At 39.8% G+C, this 8063-nt stretch overlaps 1 pseudogene; it reads left to right on the top strand.

Annotated features, from left to right (window-relative positions):
* The first annotated feature begins 942 nt into the window (after nt 1-942).
* Nucleotides 943-1372, top strand: LOC119622408 (DNA-directed RNA polymerase II subunit RPB4 pseudogene; annotated as a pseudogene).
* The last annotated feature ends 6691 nt before the right edge of the window (nt 1373-8063 follow it).

Genomic DNA, 8063 nt, shown 5'->3' with positions numbered 1-8063 from the left:
GTCGCTTTGGGGCTGATATATTCTCACGTCAGTACTGCTGAAGGGTAATGGCTGTTTCCTGAATCTGGACAGAAAGACACTGTCTCATAATTCACGAACAACTGGGGATGGGGACTGAAGATGCTGCCCACAGTGTGCTGAAAACAATGGTCATAATTAATAATACATGTCAATAAAATATTGTTTTGTTTCTTACACTGTTGCTGTGAGAAATCAGCAACAATCACCTTGAGCAAGATGGCAGAGCAAAGTCTGAAACATGTCATCATTAGGGCTGTCCCTATCTAGCAGGGTGTCAGCAAATGACCTACCCAGGGTGGAGTCACTCAAGGTGGAGCACCTGTGGCCACCCAAATGGCATTATGTAGTGACACAAGTACAGAAATTTTTAGCACACCTGTATTTCCCAAACTTGAAACTACATTAGAAACACCTGGATATTCACTGAAAAACTAGGGCGCTTGTGCTCACTCCATGCCTAGTAGATTAAAACCCCCACCTCTAGAAATTGCAACTTACCAAGTTTATGGTGGGACCTAAAGAATATTTTACTGAAGACCATAGGGAGTGGTAATTATTAAGTAAACATGGGAAATACTCTTCTGGACCATCCAGTGGAGTTTTGTGTGTAAAAAGACACAAATTAATCATGGTTGGAATGATCTATGTGCTTCTATAGAAATAAAGAGATATGTAAAAATACATACCTCCTGCTGTTTTTTGACATTTGCTTTTGTAAATTTCTCTCTTGAGTGATTTAAAAGCAAATTGAAGGAAAATGACTTGTATAAAAAGTTCACATCCTCAAATAAAATTTTATAATATCCCCAAATTGGAAAGAACCTAAATTTCCATCAAGCAGTGAATAGATAAACAAGTTGTGGTGTATTCAGTGCTACTCAGCAATAAAAAGAAATTAAGGATGTGGGTGGTGGCACAGTGATGGCAGCAGGTGGCAGCGATCCGCAGGCTGGCAATGTAGAGGAGGACACTTAACAGCTTATGTTTCCTGAAGAGTTTGAAACAGCGAAGACACTTCTAAATTCAGAAATTCATATGCTTCTGGAACATCGAAAGCAATAGAACGAGAGTGCAGAGGATGAACAGGAACTCTCAGAAGTCTTCGTGTAAACAAAGAAACTACACAGGCTGTTTCAGTGGTTTCGAAAACAGAGAGACCATTGCCAGTATTTGTAGCTTGTTACTCCAGAAAAACCTTCATAAATTTAAGTTGGTCTGTTTGGCTAACCTTTGCCCAGAGACTGCTGAGGAGTCCAAGGCTCTAATCTCAAGCTTGGAGAGGTGGTTTGAAGATGAGGAGCTGTAGCAGATTCTTGATGGTAGCCAGACAAAGCACAGCTTTCAGTATTAATCTCTAAACATTACTGCTGCTTGGAGAAACTATGTCCCCACAGGGTCTGTGACTGACTTGCACAGAAATTCTATTGCAGAAGACAGTTGGGAATTCCTTTGGAGAAAACAGCCCAGCTTGGTGGTGGGTTAGGTTGCTGTTTCAAATCACTCTTAGGTCCAGGTGACATGTAATCTTGGAGCAGCCTTGAGCAGTGGCTGCCAGTGGCTTCCTGAATGTGCCTCTGGGAAGTGTGAGGTGGCCGAGGTTGCGGGGTGGGGGGTCGTATAAGCCATACTGTTGACTCCCTCATTCATGGTTTTTGGCCCCTATGCCATCTTGTATTCTTAATACTTCATGTTTTAACTTCAGTGTGTTTATACTTTTTGAAACTAGATAGAACAACATAGTAGACTTTATAGAGAAAGACCAGTTTTATTAGATACCAAAGGAAGAATTAAACCACTATTATTGTTCGAGTTTTTTTTTTTTTTTTTTTTTTTTGAGACAGGGTCTTAACTCTGTTGCCCAGGCTGGAGGAGTGCAATGGTGCAATCATGGCTCACTGCAACTTTCTGGGCTCAAGAAATCCTCCTGCCTCAGTCTTCCAAATAGTGGGGACACAGGTGTGCAACACAAATCTTGGCTATTTCTTTCTTTCTTTTTTTTTTTTTTTTTAATAGAGGGCGGGTCTCACTATGTTGCCCAGACTGGTCTTAAACTCCTGGCCTCAAGTGATCCTCCTGCTTTATCCTCCCAAACGGCTGAGATTACAGGTGTGAGCCACTGCACCTGACCTAGTGGAGTATGTAAAGGTCCTGGGTCTCTGTGCATGCCTGAGCAGCTGCTGAGCAGAGACTTCAAGCAGCTCTGTGTCAGACCCCAGGTCCTGGTAATGTGTGCTCACTCCACCTCCTGATCTGAGGGTTGCAAAGATTCATGGGAGAAGTGTGGTTTCCTGCTTCCCTTGGCAGGGGGATGGGGGTTCCCTTGTCTCTGTGTCGCTAACAGGTGGACCGTCACCCCGCCCTGCTTTCCTTTGTTCTCTGTGGGTTGAGTTGTTTCCCTGATCAGTTCCAATATGAGTACTTGGATATTTCAGTTGAAGATGCTGTATTTACTCACCCCTTTTTGTTATTTTCCATGAGTGCCCCACACTGTAGCTGCTTCCAATTGGTCATCTTGGCTCCCACCAGCAGTTCTTAATTCTAGAGAAAACATTAAGTTATTCAGGAGATAAAATGTAATCGTAATTTACTATGTGGCCTAATTATCAGTAATGTTTATATTGCAATAGTGTATACACTATACAAAATCATGATGTAAACATTTTGGAAGAATGCATGGATGAAAGTGTGTGTGTGTGTGTGTGTGTGTGTATAGTAGTGAGTTAGATGAGATGTGTATGATAATTAAAACCATTTTCCATGGAAGGATGTTAACACATAATGGCTCAAACTGAAAAATAAAAAAGTAGCAACACATTCATAGTACTTTGAAAAATGGAGGCAAGTATCAAAAACAATTAAAAGAGTAAAAACTGGTTTTCTCTGAGCAGCAGGAAATAATGACTATTCTGTTTTGTAACAAGACTTTGAAGCCTGAGAAAACAGACTACATTTATGTGAAGCATTTGTTTCTGGAGATGAAAATAGCAGAGCCAAGAGGATTGATGAAAAAATTCTTTGTTTTACTATATGGAAAACTCAGGCTGTGTTCATCGTCTTTGAGTGAACTATTTTCAAGTTAGTTGTCTACCCCTTGATATTTGAATTTAAGAGAGTTTCCTTTTGTTGTTAATACTCTTTCTGTTTTAAGCAAATTGTGATTGTCAATTTTACCAATGGGTTGGAGGCCATAGCCTGAGAAAGCAACCCTCCTTTTCTGCACTGGAAGGATGCACCATCATTCTGCCTGTGGGACCCTGCTCTGATATTGCTTTGGATTGGAATCCAAGTCTATGCAGAGGGACTACATGTTTTCGTTCTTTGTGGGTCCATGCCTTTAAATTTTAATGTAGTATACTTACGCTTAAAATGGTCATAAAGGATTTTATTTTAGTTTTTTTTTTCTGTAAGATTTAGATAAAAGACTTTCTGGCTTTCTCATATAACTGACTTTATTTTTTCATCTTTATTACTGATGTCTGATTTATTTCTGTCTTTTAAATATTTATTAGTTTATTTTGTTTTTTAGATTTACATATGGCTTTTTAAAAAGGTTCTATAGAAATTTAATGAAGTAATGAGATTATGTAAACACTCAATAAAGAATAACAATAAACTCAAATAAATATGGAGGTAAATATCAAAAACAGTTAAAAGATAATAAACAATAATACTTATTGTTGTATTGTCCTGATCATCTCCAGGAAATCCAGGAAATTACTTTAGAACCCATTTTCTTTCTATGGTGTAAGATAAATATTGAGTAGGTAAGAAGGAATATTTGTAACAAATATATCCAAGGCCTGAATAAAATGGACCTATATAAACTCATCACCCAGCTGAATAAACAGAACTAGGAACTTTGGAAGAACTGTATGTCCATCCTCTATTCTATCCTCTTCTCTTCATTCCCACAGATGTAATTGTCATCCTAAATTTGATGGCAACTACTCTCGTAAATTTCATTATAGTGTTACCATCTATGTATATGTCCCTAAAATAGATATTCTTTAGTTGTATATGCTTTAAACTTTATATAAATGAAATAATACTGTATGCATTATTTTACGTCTTGCTTATTCACATTCTTGGGATTCATGGTGATATGTCATGTCAGTTTGGGTGCTTTGATGAGAAGATGTTAAGAGATTTAATGGGGGACATGCCTGAAGGGCAAAAAAGGGATCAGGAGTAGGCAGGGAGAGCATTCAGACTGTGAGGCAGGGCTGACATCAATGACAGAAAAGAGAAAAGGAAAGGTCAGGTGCGTTGGCTCATGCCTGCAATCCCAGCACTTTGGGAGGCCAAGGCAGGCAGATCACTTGAGGTCAGGAGTTCGAGACCAGCCTGGCCAACGCAGTGAAAACCCACCTCTATTAAAAATACAAAAATTAGCCAGCCATGGTGGCACATGCCTATAGTTCCAGCTACTTGGGAGTCTGAGGAGGGAGAATCTCTTGAACCCAGGAAGTGGAGGCTGCAGTGAGCCGAGATCATGCTACTGCACTCCAGCCTGGGCAACAGAGCATCTCGAGACTCTGTCAGAGAGAGAGAGAGAGAGAGAGAGAGAGAGAGAGAGAGAGAGAGAGAGAGAGAGAGAAGGAAGGAGGAGTGGGTAGGAAGAGCATCAGACCGCAGTGCACCTGTGAAGCTCTGAGAAAGTCTCAATCTGGCACATGGGGGAGCCCTAGAGCAAAAGCTTGTCTGTAAAGGCATTCCACATCAGTAGGAAAGGCTGCCATCACTGGCTGGGAGCAGTCCAAGAAAAGAATGTTTTTAGCAGGAGCACTGCCACGAACCCAAAATTTTGGCAGCTGAGGTTGTCTTCTAACTGTTCTCCTTGTAACAGGTTCTCTTAAAGGGAAGTCTGAGAGTCACACCTCCATGCTCACAATCCACTCTTATGCTGCATGGACCCCATCCTCTATATATGTTTGGGAGCAGATCCTCCATGCTTCCCATGGGTGTCTACCTGAAGGGAAACTTAGCAGAGGAATGTTAGTGAATGGACTACAGCACCCATTTCTATAGTTGGGCCAACAGTTTGTTCTCATCATCTTTTGTCTCCACTGTCTATCCTAAATTTCCTTTACCCTCAACTAATAGCTTGGCAGGTCTTAGTGGCTTTCCTGGGGATGTGATCAAACCCCTCACTCTGGCAGTCATATACTTTTTGAGCTGGGGTTACTGCATGTCTATTCACAGTTAGTCAGTCAAGGGAATACCAAGAGGTGTCCAAATGGATCACCTGGGTTCCACAAATATTACACACATATACCTCGCTGTCTTCATATGTAAAAGCAGCTATACCTCCTCTTGCATATACTGCATCCTGATGGATGGCAGCCCATCCTTCCACAGTATTACCACTTACATGGTGTTCCAGGTATACCTCCAGGAGGCCATTCAATGCTCCATCATGTTTGCTGCTTTTGGGTTGGCCAGTGAGTCCAGGGAAGTAGTGGAGCAGGCTTATACTGACTTTGAGGGGTCAATTACTACTTTTTCAGGATTTTTTGAGTTGGTTGGCAGCTTGAAATTCCCCATTATAGAAGTATTTACATCAAGGAAATTGACAAATACTACAAATCAGGGCTTTTATTTCTTTTCTGGAGAGGCAGTTATTAAAAATGTACTAGTATACCATTAAGTTCACTTAATGATCATGGACCTGTTTCGGCTCTTCCTTCACTATAGGGTTTGTGTTTTGGTTAGATGCTATGTGGTTTTGGACTCCCTGGTTGGATGTTGTATTGTATGGGATTCCACAGGCCCCTGGATAGTGGTTACAGCTGAGGTTCTGAGTGTAGGAGAGCAAACCCACACCAAGACTATGTATTCATCCCTGTAAGGACAAACTGCTTTCCTTCCAAGAGGGGAGGGGCCTGATATAGTTTCTGTCTCAGAACGTTCTTGATTTGCCCTTAATCCGAAAAACTTAAGAAATTTTGCAGCATATGAAATTCCATTGGAAGAGTTTCCTTTCTGCATTTTGAGATATCACTCTATTGTCTTTTGGCTTTCATTGTTGTAATTGAGAAGTCAGTTGTCAGTCTTTCGCTCCCTCGAAGGTAGTGAGTTTTTGTTATCGGCTACTTTTACATTTAATTTTTGCCTTTGGTTTTATAAAATTTCAATCTAATGTGTTTGGAAGTGAATCTTTAAAAAACTTATGTTATTTCAGATTTATTGTGGTTTTTGAAACTGTGAATTGGTGTCTTTATTAGTTTGAGAATATTCCCAGCCATTCTCTCTTTAAATAATTACTCTGCCTTATTTTATCTTTCCTCCTAGGACTCCAATCAATATCTTACATCTTCTCACCTTATTCTCCACATTTTCCCACCTTCCTCTGTATTTTTCTGCTTTCCTGTGTCTGTGCTGCAATCTGGATTTCTTCTCATTTGTTTTCATATTTGCTAATTCTCTTTTCTGTTGTGTGATGCTTACTGCTAAATATAGCTATTGGCTTATTTAATTTAATTTACTTATTATATAGTCATAGAGGTTCTGCTTGACTCCTTCAAATCTGTCACCTTCCATAGTTTTCTGTTCTAGAAAAATATTTTCATGTTTGTCATTTGTTTCTTAAACATGGTTAGGATGGTTGCTTTAAGCTGTGTGTAAAAAAATTACAAAAAAAAATTACAAAATCTGAAGTTTGTGTAGATATGTTTCTGCTATCTTGTTTTGTTTGCTTTGTTTCTTTTTTCTTGTTGTTCTTGTGACTTTGTTTACTCATATGCCTGGTAATCTTTAACAATGTGTGACTTGTGCCTTTGAAAATGTATGTAAGTGACTCTTCCCTCCTCTAGAGAGACTTTCTTTTTGCTTCTTGTAGAAAGAGTTTGACCTACGTGAAATCAAATACAGTTTGAGTGTTTTTAGCTCAATGAAGCTATGAGTATTCAGTGTGAAAATCTTTGTGAGAGTCTGTTCCTGGCCACGACCCTCCAGAAATGGCTTCTTTTCTTTTTCTTTCCCTCTTCTCCTTTGTTCAATGCCAAGACAGTCCTCTCCATGGTTCTTAAAGGTTGGAGAAAGGCAATCTAGATTTCATGAGCTTGTCACCTCCCCAGCCCCAACCCTATGCACTGACTTCCTTATTTTTGTGCTGGTGTGACTACAGTACTGAGCATAAGGTGTACTATATCAGCAGGGAGCATATTGTGGTTTTATTGTTCCTTTATTTTAGATCCTGATTCTGTAGGTCTCCGTAGGACGTGAGATTTTGAATTTTTGGCAAACTTCAAAATAGTGCCAGTGTATCATCCATAAAGTACACCTTGAGTATTAAAGATGTACACAACAAGGAAAATTTTATCTAATGATTAGGCAATACATGAATAATAGTAGCCAAAATAAAAGGTGGAAATTGTGCTATAAGATTTGGGAAAGATTTGCAGGGTAGAGGTGACTATATTAAACCCTGAAGTGAGTAATGAAGGATAGATAGGAATGGACAAAGGAATGAAATCCCAAGACAGGTCTAGTTCTGGATAGCTGAAGAGAGAGATAAGGTTGCAACTCTAAGCTTTACTCCTGTGGAGTTCTTTTTCTTGCAGAGCGAGAAGTTTCCTTCATCGTATTTGACTCAGTGTCTTTTCTCAGGAGCATTCACCCTTTTGGCTATAAAGGATGTTTCCTCCATGCTAGAGAGAAATAAGTACAGGTCTTGAACAATCTGGTATCTCCACAGCTCTCACCACCTCCATTGATGACACTGTGGCCCAAGTACCCAGGCAATATAGAGCTCCAAGTATCTATGGGATGAAATAAGAATTTTAAAGGACCTACATCTTAGCTGTTGTCACAAATGAGTTTGCATTCATATGTGCAGCATCCAAACCAATATGTTTCGGCTGTTTGCATCTTCATACCTATGGAAGGACCTTAGGCTTCTTCCCCCAAAATATTCATGTGGGTTCAGTTCTGTGTAGAGAGAGTGGGGCTGATGTCATAGGCTCTAAACTTTCTTCTTTGAGCATGGAAATCATCTTATGCTAATGGAGACCTGAGGAAGCTCCTCTTTATAAACTCAGCTT

This window comes from Chlorocebus sabaeus, chromosome 14, assembly GCF_047675955.1.
Source record: "Chlorocebus sabaeus isolate Y175 chromosome 14, mChlSab1.0.hap1, whole genome shotgun sequence".
NCBI classification, from domain to species: Eukaryota; Metazoa; Chordata; class Mammalia; order Primates; family Cercopithecidae; genus Chlorocebus; species Chlorocebus sabaeus.
The sequence above is the reverse complement of the archived record's forward strand: the minus strand, read 5'-3'. Positions and strand labels throughout refer to the sequence as shown.